The sequence below is a fragment of the Leiobunum rupestre genome, chromosome 10, assembly GCF_980474605.1.
Source record: "Leiobunum rupestre chromosome 10, qqLeiRupe1.1.hap1, whole genome shotgun sequence".
Taxonomy (NCBI): domain Eukaryota; kingdom Metazoa; phylum Arthropoda; class Arachnida; order Opiliones; family Sclerosomatidae; genus Leiobunum; species Leiobunum rupestre.
Window position 1 is genome coordinate 15,205,590 of NC_143393.1, and position 13,895 is coordinate 15,219,484.

The window sequence follows — 13,895 nt, forward strand, 5'->3', positions numbered from 1 at the left end:
AAATTGTTAAGCCTTGGAAACTACAAACTTAGGACGCCGCCATATTGGTTTGGTTTTCGTTTAAAAGGTACTCAAAGCGGGGCGCTGGTGTTGCAAAACCCCTTTTGCGAGTTTCACCCCCTTTTTTCAATGGTACAAATTCCTCTCGCACAGGGGCGCTAATACGTAACGGCGGCAAGTTCGGAAGAAATCGCCGTTAGTATTAGTTCTATGGCGGTGATTAACTTATAGGATTATTTTTCTTATGGTATTATTGATTTAACGAAAAATTTCTTCTCGCCGAGAAACCCGAGCGGATGCGGCGAGCATTAATTGCATAAAAGCTTTGATTGTCCAGATTCACCCACGCTCTTACGTCGTTTGAGACGTTTTTCTGGATTTAATGCTTGATTTATCCAAGCTCAATCAAGCATCGAATCCAAAGCAATATTGGAAAATACTAACGTTTCATACAGATTATGCCACGTGGAAAAAATCTAAACCAACCTTTGGTTATAAAATAAAGACATTAAAAGAATGCCTATAGGAAATAAAAAGATATTTTACTTGTAGGTTTTTCAATGAATATAAGAATAATCTTTAAGATTCTAATTGGATTATTTGTAATCCCGCAGTATTCTGTAATTCCACTTGTTTAATCCCTTTAAAAATTCAATCTGATGTACATTATATTAAAATTATGGTTTTAAAAAAACTGAAAAAGCTTTTGTCTGAAAATTGTAACTACTGAGAAATTACACCTGAAATTGGTTTTTTTTTTTTTTTTTTTGCCATTTGTTAACTTGTCACACAAATCCATTAACCAAAGTTAGAAGGTAGTCACCAACTGCTAAAATTAATTTTAACAAACGAATAAAATTTTAAATTTTTTTACTCAATTTTAAATATTTTATGTCGAATATATTACCCTTTTTTAAAATTGTTGATTGAGCAGGTAACAAATTTATATATTCTATGGATGTAGCTAAGCCATTTGACAAAAACCACCCTATTACATGTATTCCGTATTATCCCAAGTTACCATAAAAAATTGCGATTAATATAAAAAAAATCTTTATATTTCAATATCGCCTTTAAGCCAATTAATAAATTAGTTAAACGTTTAAAATCATTAAAAGATCCGATAAAAACTGAAGACAAACCAGGTATAAATATTATACCATATGAATGTAATAAAAAATAAATAGGTCAGACTGAACGTAGTTAAAAATAACTCATAAAAGAACACTATGTTGGTGAAAAACACAAAAGATTACAAATATCTGCATGTAATCGATTTTGAAATTAAAAAACATTGTAAAAATTCAATAGAATTAGATATTTCGGAATCGTATTTTATTAAAAATCTATGGACCAAATCAAATGTTTAAACCGCGATTATGGCCCAAACTTGATAATTGAAAAAAATTGTTATCCTAAAAAACTAAAAACTAGTTTATAAATAAACGACACACTTGTAAACGGGTCATACCCCTGATGACGGTACACAAACGTCACTTTCAATTTTCGTTTTCCTTTCATTTTTTAACCAGTTTGATAGTCATTTTTAAATGGAATATACTATCATAATTTTATAAAGATATTTTACTTAAATAGTATTATAAAGACAGTATAACTTAAAGAATTTATTTAACATTAAATAAAAACTCGAGAAATTAAAATTTAACGCATTAACTTTTGTTGATATACTTCTATTTTCCTGCATTCAAAAAATATATTTGTGATGCTTGTAACTGTACCCTCCAAATGATGAAGAGTAATTTCTAGACCTATGCTAGATAATTTACAACAATAATAGCAAATAAATTCCTAGTTTTATAATATATAGTTTTATGTATCATTTATTAGCCATTTTACAAAAAATAGCTTACTTCACTTCAATATCGGGTTGTTGAAGATAAGCTAGATATAAGAATTTGCACTTTCTTTATAAAATCAGAATAATATTACAAAACGTATTTAAATATTATAGTCAAGGCTAAGCTTGTGTTTTGAATTAGAAATAATTATACGTACTAAAAACAAAACATTGATTGCCGCTTTCTTTGAATTCGATGCATGATTGAGCGCTACTTCCTAAGCTTAGATAAATCAAGCAATAAATCAGCCCATGCCCAAAACGTCCCGAATGACGTAAAAAAAGAGGGAAGCTTGGACGCAATGCTCGCTGAAACCGCACGTCGAAACACTAATTAAAGTTATAACTTAATAAGTATTCAATCAAAATCATGATCAATATTTACACAACCGAAACAGGGTAGATATCTTTCTGGACCCTGAGCAACTTGTCGTGGAGCTGGGCCTCTGCCGAAGTGGGTCCATAGAAATCCTAGCAATTGGTTCGAAACGAAATAAATGTGAAAATATTTTATTAATAACCATTTAGAAATTGCGAATGGTTTTAGAATAGTAAAACAAGCATTTTATAATAAAATTGAACCCAAAAGATTGGTCAAAATTTTTCAGTTGAACCACTTAGAGCCGTGATAATTCAAGATGAATTTAAACATTTCTGATGTCTTTGACGTAATCTGGCGTCTGGGCAAATACAGCAGGTACTCCTGGTGTAATTGAAGGGTTTGTCGTTGGTGTGTATCCCTCCGCCGGGTGTCTTTGACCGCCGCGGTCCGTGATAGCTAGTCCGATAATTCCGATGATAAGAAATGCGAAGCCCAGACCAGCGAGAATTAAAGGAATCACTTGAGAGACTAGGGCGGAGCTCAGGGCCGTGACCAGGAACGCCAGGCTCAATGCCATCAGCAGTTTCAAGCCACCAGCCATTGTGATCGTTCTTCGTGGTACTCCTTGGTTGGCAGGCACGGTAAACAACGTTGGGAGTGCCCCAGGTGGCGCTTGATATGGCTCCGTTGTATCCCGGAGCCTAGCCGGGGCGGATGGTGGAGAAGGTGGCCCATTTGCTGGGTATGCGGCTGTAGTGATACTCCAGACTTGGGCCGTGAAAGCGGCGTTCGGAGGCGTTGATGCTCTCTGACCTTGGCCCTTTTCATTCGCACCAGGTTCTGCCACGTCGGATTTTTTAATGTTCGGGTTTCCCATTACCAAGCTACATTAAAAGTAGAATCGTTACCATTCCCGTGGATACAATATCCATTGCCATCCCATTTTCGGTCAAATATCTATCTACCAACCATTCCCATTCCATTTGCCATCAGTTTTCTTATTCCCGCGTATGTAAAGGAATAAATACATATCCTGTAGGGGTTTACCTCAAAATTGTGTAATGAACTAAGTAGTGTTGTAAGTCGGAAAAGTTTCCGCGGAAAATGACCGAGGCCTTTTTTTCGGATTTTTTTTTCGTATTTTTCCAAAATAAAAATAAAAACAAGTTTTCATTCCATGATAATATATTGTTTGCAAATTTAAATAAAGCGGCATTTTCGCCTCATTTTTTCGAATCTAAAAGTAAAACTAAACCTCTAGATTAGTTTAAACTGATTAACAATGTAAATTATGTAACACTGTTAACGTTTTGTAGTATGTTTACTGACATTAGACATTTTATATCGATAAAAAGTTTAAAACATTAAAAACCCTTAAAAAGTAATTTATGTTTAAATTTTTTGTTTTTCAAATTTGCGGAAAATTAACAACACTAGAACTAAAGCTATTGTCGGTTGAAGTTATGAAATCTCACTCAGCATTAGTGCCCAATAAATAATCGGCCTGTTTAGTTAAAAAACGAGTTTTAGAAATTACCGCTGTAAGAAATCTAAAGTCGAGAGCTCTGCCGAGATTGTAACGCTACCTGGGAGGCTGGGAGGCTATTCCAATGTATAAAATTAGTTCGGGTAAAATTTGTTTGAGGAGCGAACACCACACAGTCCGGTTACCAAATTTTCAGCCAAGCCCCCTCCCAAATGTCAGCGGAAAACATACCAAATATAGAATATATATATTTTATTTTGTAGGCTAGCACGGAATAAAAATTATATTAAAAAAATATTATAAAACACAAAAATCTGAAGGCGATATATAATACACTAATAGGTAATAAATAGTGCTTTTCCTCAAAAAATTTAAAACTAAATTTTTAAGGTAAAAAATCCCACAAAATCAATGATTTTCCCTTAAAAATCCTTTTATCCCTCAAAGCCACATAAATCGCCAAAAATCCCACAATGTGGGATTAATCCCACACATTGGCAACACTGAAAAGAGGGTAGATCAGCGGCAAAATTCGTCCCAACTTGCAATGTGGCCTAAAAGTTCCAATTTGGTGTCTACTTTGAGGATACCAATATAAATCTCACATTAACACTCAAGGATCAACCAAATTACATTATTGTCAAATCACCCATATCATTCACGATTATTATAATAATAATATTTATTTTTTACTTTTATATCAATGGTGTGTCCCCTTCCGAACCAAAATCCTCGCTACGCCACTAATTAGTGTTAGATGAACCGACTTACTTGTTAGTAGACCCGTTAACACTGATAGCAATGGCAGGTAATATTTTTTCAGTATTGAGGAAATTTCTCAATTACGTCAACCGCGTTACCACTTACCACGTCTGATGGCAATGTTTCAAAATAAGGACGTACGGGAGACAGTTGATGAGAGGGGAAGATACGAAAGGGGCTTATACGAGTTGTTAGACTGACGTCATCGGTATATTCCTCTCCCATCATCCTAGATACATTTTCAAGGCCCGCCTTGCCAGACGTATGATAATTATTGAACACGTCGATAATTTCAAAGCAATCAGTACAGGCACATTTGGGAGTGGTTTCTATCGATATACACAAACAGGCGTAGAATTGTAATTATTAAATTTTCAAATTTCGCGTTGTAAATGTGGTATTCTATTCCCCTTCGTCTACTGCGCGGGGGCGGGGGAATCCTCTACGATATTTCTTTGTACGCTCTCTCCTTGGAACTAACTAACGCTAGGGACCTACCATTCAGTTTGAAAAACTAATATACGATAGGGCACTCTGAATGTTTATTAATTCGTCGGCTACGCTAGGTAGAGGTCGGGGACAGAGCTGGGCAAAAGATGTGAGTGTTCATAAATAAATAATATAGCTTAAAGATTAAGATAAAAAATCATATCCTTATCACGTTTACTCAAAAAGTAAGCAAACAAAAATATATTTTACTAAGCTTGCTAACATCGAAAACTACAATACTCCTAAAATTTCGCGTGAACATGAGTACCCGATTTTTAATGCGAGCGAGAGGCATGTCGCTTTGGGGCGGTTCGCTCTCGTTACAAACAGCATGTTCTCTCTAACCTCAGCTTGACTTACGGCGTGACGAGCGAGCCTAGCGCGAGCGGAGGGCTTATTTTTTACATTTAGCGCTTTCCGCGCCGAGAGTGGTCTATTCCGATCATTTCGACGTGGCGTTCACGAGCTACCTCTTTCGAATGACGAGTGTTTTTCGCGAACAGAGGGAAATGTTGTTCTCTCCTATTGTTCTCAGAGCTGGATTATGTCGCTACGGATTAAATAGGCGTCAGGCTCGCATGCAGCTGCCGACGTCACGGCGAACAAAGTTAACTCACACGGCTACATAGTGTTGACGAGATAAACGTTTAAAAAATAAAATAAAGCGTAACCAACTATTATAACTAACCAATTAGTGGAAAGTGCTATCCTCGCTAGTTCCTTTCGGGGTCCATTAAGTTGGCCCGCGAGGGATTAATTTAAAAATATTCGAAATTAACATATTTTGAATTACTCGAGGACGGTATGGTGCAAAATTAAAATTTTGGTGGTGCATTAGGGTGCATAATGGGTGCAACATGATAGGATAGTCGCAGGCTGCATTAAGTTGGCCCGCGAAATTTCAAATTTTAATAACTCGAAAACCGTTTGGTGCAAAATTAAACTATGTTCGGTGCATTTGAGTGCATAATGGGTGCAACTTGATAAGCTCTTTTTTGGTCAGAATATCAATATCTCGCGGGCTGCATTAACTTGGCCCGCGAAATTAATTTTTTTAATTACCACTAAACGGCTGTGGTGCAAAATTCGGGAGTGCCGGTGCATTTTGGTGCATTATGGGTGCAACATGATAGGCTATCAAAATTTTCAATTTAATAAGGTCGCGGGCCAACTTAATGGACCCTGGTGGGCTGAAATATATATCAAACGGAAAATGGGTCATTCTTCAATCTTGTCATCTTCATACCTTTCATTACCTCTTTAGTGTTCGAATTACGTTAGGAAAGATTGTGAGAGATCTCTAATAGCATTTCAAGCTTTTTTTAACGGTTTCATATTGGCAGACCACAATTCATCTACTAACTACTGGTCAGCTCACTTCGGGAAACTTTAGTCGTAATACCATAAGTCTATAATATTGGTCCATAAATTTGTCGGGAATATTTTACTGAGAGTTACTAACCGAGTGACGTCATCACAAGAAGAAAATCTTCCCCTATAGAGGCGCTGTCGAAGGCTACGTGTGATGCGTTAGCAAGCGGACGCAAAAGCCGACGAAACCCTTAATGCAGTCTGTATTGTGAATAGCTCTCAGCAAAACCTTTGCTGGTGAAGAATAGGAAGTGTCACACTTATCTAACTACAATATTATACACTTATGGTTATACCTATATCCATTTTTAGCCTCACCGCTCTGATTATAGTGGGATTGTTAGCCTCAGCCACCTTATTATAGAGGGATTGTTAGCCTCAGCCCCCTTATTATAGAGGGATTGTTAGCCTCACCCCTCTTGTAACAGAGGGATTGTTAGCCACACCCCTCTTGTTATAGAGGAATTGTTAGCCACACCCTTCTTGTTATAGAGGACTTGTTAGCCTTACCCCTCTTGTAATAGAGGACTTGTTAGCCGCACCCCTCTTGTAATAGAGGGATTGTTAGCCACATCCCTCTTGTTATAGAGGAATTGTTAGCCTCACCCCTCTTGTAATAGAGGGATTGTTAGCCACACCCCTCTTGTTATAGAGGAATTGTTACCCTCACCCCTCTTGTAATAGAGGACTTGTTAGCCTCACCCCTCTTGTAATAGAGGAATTGTTACCCTCACTCCTTTTGTAATAGAGGAATTGTTAGCCTCACCCCTCTTGTAATAGAGGACTTGTTAGCCTCACCCCTCTTGTAATAGAGGGATTGTTAGCCTCACCCCTCTTGTTATAGAGTGATTGTTAGCCACACCCCTCTTGTTATAGAGTGATTGTTAGCCGCACCCCTCTTGTAATAGAGGGATTCTTAGCCACACCCCTCTTGTTATAGAGTTATTGTTAGCCGCACCCCTCTTGTAATAGAGGGATTGTTACCCTCACCACTCTTGTTATAGAGGAATTGTTAGCCTCACCCCTCTTGTAATAGAGGACTTGTTAGCCTCACCCCTCTTGTAATAGAGGAATTGTTACCCTCACCCCTCTTGTTATAGAGGAATTGTTAGCCTCACCCCTCTTGTAATAGAGGACTTGTTAGCCTCACCCCTCTTGTAATAGAGGAATTGTTACCCTCACCCTTCTTGTTATAGAGGACTTGTTAGCCTCACCCCTCTTGTAATAGAGGACTTGTTAGCCGCACCCCTCTTGTAATAGAGGGATTGTTAGCCACACCCCTCTTGTTATAGAGGAATTGTTAGCCTCACCCCTCTTGTAATAGAGGGATTGTTAGCCACACCCCTCTTGTTATAGAGGAATTGTTACCCTCACCCCTCTTGTAATAGAGGACTTGTTACCCTCACCCCTCTTGTAATAGAGGACTTGTTAGCCTCACCCCTCTTGTAATAGAGGAATTGTTACCCTCACTCCTTTTGTAATAGAGGAATTGTTAGCCTCACCCCTCTTGTAATAGAGGACTTGTTAGCCTCACCCCTCTTGTAATAGAGGGATTGTTAGCCTCACCCCTCTTGTTATAGAGTGATTGTTAGCCACACCCCTCTTGTTATAGAGTGATTGTTAGCCGCACCCCTCTTGTAATAGAGGGATTCTTAGCCACACCCCTCTTGTTATAGAGTGATTGTTAGCCGCACCCCTCTTGTAATAGAGGGATTGTTAGCCACACCCCTCTTGTTATAGAGGAATTGTTAGCCTCACCCCTCTTGTAATAGAGGACTTGTTAGCCTCACCCCTCTTGTAATAGAGAAATTGTTACCCTCACCCCTCTTGTTATAGAGGAATTGTTAGCCTCACCCCTCTTGTAATAGAGGGATTGTTAGCCACACCCCTCTTGTTATAGAGGAATTGTTAGCTTCACCCCTCTTGTAATAGAGGACTTGTTAGCCTCACCACTCTTGAAATAGAGGAATTGTTACCCTCACCCCTCTTGTTATATAGGAATTGTTAGCCTCACCCCTCTTGTAATAGAGGGATTGCTAGCCTCACCCCTCTTGTTATAGAGGAATTGTTAGCCTCACCCCTCTTGTAATAGAGGACTTGTTAGCCTCACCACTCTTGTAATAGAGGAATTGTTAGCCTCACCCCTTTTGGTAATGAGGAATTGTTAGTTTCACTTGTTATAGAGGAATTTAATCAGATATTTTCACTCTTTCGGTGTTCGGTGTAATTAACGGTGTCGTTAGCGGTGAGCTAGCTCCGAAAGGACTTACGTCGTTAGTGAAAAGTCGATTGCTCCTCAACGGCACTCAATAAAAATGTAATTTATACGTCCTTCGATTGGTATTATTTTCCTCTGTATAACTACGCCAAAGCAGCGCCGTTGTTATTAATCGTAGAAGTTTTCGTCCTCCAAAAGCAAAAGCTGCTTCGAGGTCGGGAAGTGCTCGTCAACGGCACTCGATAAGAAATTTATTGAAACGTCGTTTGCCTACAAAGATTACAAGAATATTCACGAAGATCACGCGTGGTTATGCAATTAGTGAATAACGTGAATGTATTATATTTGCGCTGTGATTATAAACTCTGTTTATACTCTTTGCTATGAAATTTTTTACAGGGTGAATGTTTAATGTCGGACTGTATTCTATGGTGAGTACTTCCAACCGCAAATTTTGGGACAGGGTTAATTTTTTATATCGGGCCGTGATTATTAACAATGTTTGAGACTTTTAAATGCGAATTTATATACAGGGTGAATGGTTTGTGTTGAACTGTATTGCAATTGAGTAGTCTCATTTGATACGATTTTTTTGAACTGAGTGAATGTTCTATATCCGGCTGTGATTATTTATTATGTTTGGTATTTTTTGGTGTGACTTTTTGTACAGGGTAAATGTATTATGTAAGACTGTTTTCTTAAAAAGTCAGCGGGATTGTGTGTACGGAAATGTCCGTGACATCTTGTTCATGTACTCCATGAGGTATATTTCGAGACATAACTTGCAAATAGGAACGTTCTTTCTCTCTCTTTCTCACGCGATGCCCAAAAATATTGATAGGAAAATTTTAAATATTTCTAGAAATTTTATTTAGATTTTGTTTCGGTTTAACGCCTTATATGTATTTAATAAATAACAAGTCAGAGCGCGATTTGAAAAAACCTCACTCCCGGCGATAGTTCTGCCGTTCGGGTTTCGCGCTAAAACGTATAGGAAATAGTTACTTTTGAGGTGGTTTTTTTTAATAATTAATAGGAAGCTAGCTCGTGGTTGTGGCGTATTTTGGATGGCATGGTACAACTATGAACCACCGAGCGAATTTTAAAGCGGTAGTAGAAATGATTTACCTGTACAACCGTGCTCGAGATATACGGCCATGACCGACTACCATGACCGACGGTGTGAGTACCATCATCGACGGTCCAATTACCATCATCGACGGTGCAAGTACCATCATCGACGGTCCAAGTACGATCATCGACGGTGCAAGTACCATCATCGACGGTCCAAGTACCATCATCGACGGTCCAAGTACCATCATCGACGGTCCAAGTACCATCATCGACGGTCCAAGTACCATCATCGACGGTGCGAGTACCATCATCGACGGTGCGAGTACCATCATCGACGGTGCGAGTACCATCATCGACGGTTCAAGTACATCACCGACGGTGCAAGTACCATCATCAACGGTGTGAGTACCATCATCGACGGTGCGAGTACCATCATCGACGGTCCGAGTACCATCATCGACGGTCCGAGTACCATCATCGACGGTCCGAGTACCATCATCGACGGTGTGAGTACCATCATCGACGGTGCTAGTACCATCATCGACGGTGCGAGTACCATCATCGACGGTCCGAGTACCATCATCGACGGTCCGAGTACCATCATCGACGGTTCAAGTACCATCATCGACGGTGCAAGTACCATCATCAACGGTCCGAGTACCATCATCGACGGTCCGAGTACCATCATCGACGGTCCGAGTACCATCATCGACGGTCCAAGTACCATCATCGACGGTCCAAGTACCATCATCGACGGTCCAAGTACCATCATCGACGGTCCAAGTACCATCATCGACGGTCCAAGTACCATCATCGACGGTCCAAGTACCATCATCGACGGTCCAAGTACCATCATCGACGGTCCAAGTACCATCATCGATGGTCCGAGTACCATCATCGACGGTCCGAGTACCATCATCGACGGTCCAAGTACCATCATCGACGGTCCGAGTACCATCATCGACGGTCCAAGTACCATCATCGACGGTTCAAGTACCATCATCGACGGTCCAAGTACCATCATCGACGGTCCGAGTACCATCATCGACGGTCCAAGTACCATCATCGACGGTCCAAGTACCATCATCGACGGTCCAAGTACCATCATCGACGGTCCAAGTACCATCATCGACGGTCCAAGTACCATCATCGACGGTCCAAGTACCATCATCGACGGTCCGAGTACCATCATCGACGGTCCAAGTACCATCATCGACGGTCCGAGTACCATCATCGACGGTCCAAGTACCATCATCGACGGTTCAAGTACCATCATCGACGGTCCAAGTACCATCATCGACGGTTCAAGTACCATCATCGACGGTCCAAGTACCATCATCGACGGTCCAAGTACCATCATCGACGGTCCAAGTACCATCATCGACGGTCCGAGTACCATCATCGACGGTCCAAGTACCATCATCGACGGTCCGAGTACCATCATCGACGGTGTGAGTACCATCATCGACGGTTCAAGTACCATCATCGACGGTGCAAGTACCATCATCGACGGTGTGAGTACCATCATCGACGGTTCAAGTACCATCATCAACGGTGTGAGTACCATCATCGACGGTTCAAGTACATCATCGACGGTGCAAGTACCATCATCAACGGTGTGAGTACCATCATCGACAATTCACAATATTTAGATCACAAAATGTCTTGCTACACCACTGACTGAAAACCTAGTATATTAGAAGCTTAAAATAAGGCTATTCCTTTTAGACTGTGATAAAGCAGTCCGAAACTAATGCAAAAGCATAAATGTGTTGGATATAAAATTCAAAGGTTCATATGTTTAATTGTACTACCTTTTGTTTTACGCTTTTTTAAGACGTAAATTTGTCCACCGAACTGGACGCCGATTTACCGGCTCCGAGAACAATAGGATATAACAAAATTTTCCTCTGTTCGCGAAAAAACACTCGCCGTTTTAAAAAATGTAACTTGTGAACGCTACGTCAAAATGATTGGAATCGATCTTTCTCGGCGCCGAAAGCACTAAAAAAGATAAAGAAACCTTCCGATCTCGATAAGCTCGCCCGCCACGCCGTAAGCGAATTTGAGAGAACAAAGCGTCTCTTCGCTTAGAGCGAACCAGCCCAGATCGAGTTACCTCTTGCTCTCATGGAATACGCTCTGTTAGAAGTAGCTGGGGGCGACTCGGGTCTTCTGCGCGTTTGCTCTAAAATCAAGCAACTTTTAACAACTTGAACACTCACACGTTCGAGAGTAATCACATCTTTTGCCCACCTCTGGTCGGGGATGGTTAACTTTTATTCAATAGATAAAGCTCTCAAAATTATTCGTAAAATGTTTTGAGTTCAATTTATATTTCTGTATTATCCGATTAATTTTTTGATAAATTTGTAAAATTAATCGGAAAACGACGTTTTCTCGATAAAAAGCTCAAATTTTCCGAATAATACATGTTTTTTAATCATTTTCCGAAATATTAACCGGTAAAATTCTTTGTTTACATTTTTTCCCGAAATAAAATCAATTTAAACATGGATAATGATTAACTAACGCTAGGTGGTAGTATTTTCGATTTCCATCATCGGCTTGGACGTATAATTCTATAAATAATTAAGACAGGCCCGTAGCCAGGATTTTTCAGTTGAGGGCAAATCCCTAAGGGGGCACTTATAGGTCCACACGGTCCACACTGGCGTTTGACGTTGGAATACGTGGTTTAAATAAATATAGATTAAATATATATAAAAGGTAAATCGAAGTTGAATTTCCAATCAGATTAGTATGGTCTTAATTTCTTTGCGCTTTTACCACAAATTTATCCTTACTTGGACTTAAAATTACTTGATTAATCTCATGCGAGCCGATAGCGAAACCTTGGACGGAATAATTACTGGACTCGAAACCTAAGCAAAATCCTCGGTTCCACAATTTGCATCGTCCATCAGCGCTCCTACCGAGAGAAATATTTCTATCCAAATACAAAACACGTGCTTAAAAATGTCAGATGATCTGCGTTCCGTTGTCTGCTCTGCTGTTGTTAATAGAAGTGAGGCTTTTGGAATTTTAGTATTGTGATAATCAAAATGAAAGGGTAATTATTTAAATAATTTAAATAGGAAGTTCGCTTTAATGTTTTTGCATATACAGTTTGTGTGAAGGTTTAAATAGATTATAATTTAAAAAATGCTTAGTCAAAATAGAAATAAAGTTGTAAGCTTTGACGACAGTGACGAGCTATGAGCGCTAGGCCTAAAGTCGTCCGCTAATATTGGGCACGTGTTTAGTATTTGAATAGAAATCGTTGCAATACTTGACACTACGGTGCTACAAGCGGCGCTGCCGTAAAAGCACCAAGCGCACCATTTCTTTTCGGGCCCAGTAATTGTTCGTCCAAGGTGAAACTAAAATGTTAGAAACTGAGAACAAATTGAGAACGTTCTTTTGTTGTGAAGCATAGAACGGAGGGAATAAAGTTAAATAAGCCGCAGTTAGTATACTTGGTAAAGCTGAATAAACGACGACACCGTACAATATAATATAGACTAAAATACTACGAAAAATTACCCTTAGTTAGTATAGCCCAATAAATATTTCTACTTGATAACGTGTCATATTACTGTTTCTGCTACATGCATGACTAAAACTTTCAATTTCAAATGGTGGAAGTGATACTAATATAATCAAGCAAGGTACAAGAAAGTAAGTAATATATTTTGGACAGTTGGACTTAACTTAATATAATATGTGAAAAGGATACTATTTATTGTTTTTGTTTACTTACTTTGATATTTTTCTAGGGTAACAATGATATTTTTAAGGGAGCACAAATTATTTTTGAGGGGGCACGATGGGGCACTCTCAGAGTTTTTTGAGGGCGCCAGGCCCCCTCAGGCCCTCTCGCTGGCTACGGGTTGGAAGACGAATTACTTCTTTTAATTGAACGATTATGGTGGGACCCAAAATATGCGTATACAGTGGTTTTAGTATCACAGCCATATCACAAGCAGGGTTGCCAGATTCCAAGCGTTGGATTATCGTATAGTTTCGATTCGGATCGTACGGCTAAAAACAAGTCAGTTAAGCCCAAAAGATATTTAAAGATAAAAACATTTTGTTAAACTTATTATGTCGTATAATTTAGCTAACTTTTTGTACGAAAAAACACGTAAGAAAATATTTTGGAAATATTTCCGATTTTTGACGACAAATATCATGCCGTCACACGAAATCGCAAGAGCGTGTTCGGAAGTCTGGAATCTGGCAGATAACCTTTGCTAAAGACGCAATATTTAGAGATATATAAAGGTTTCCGCTCTAAAGAAAACAGTTTTTA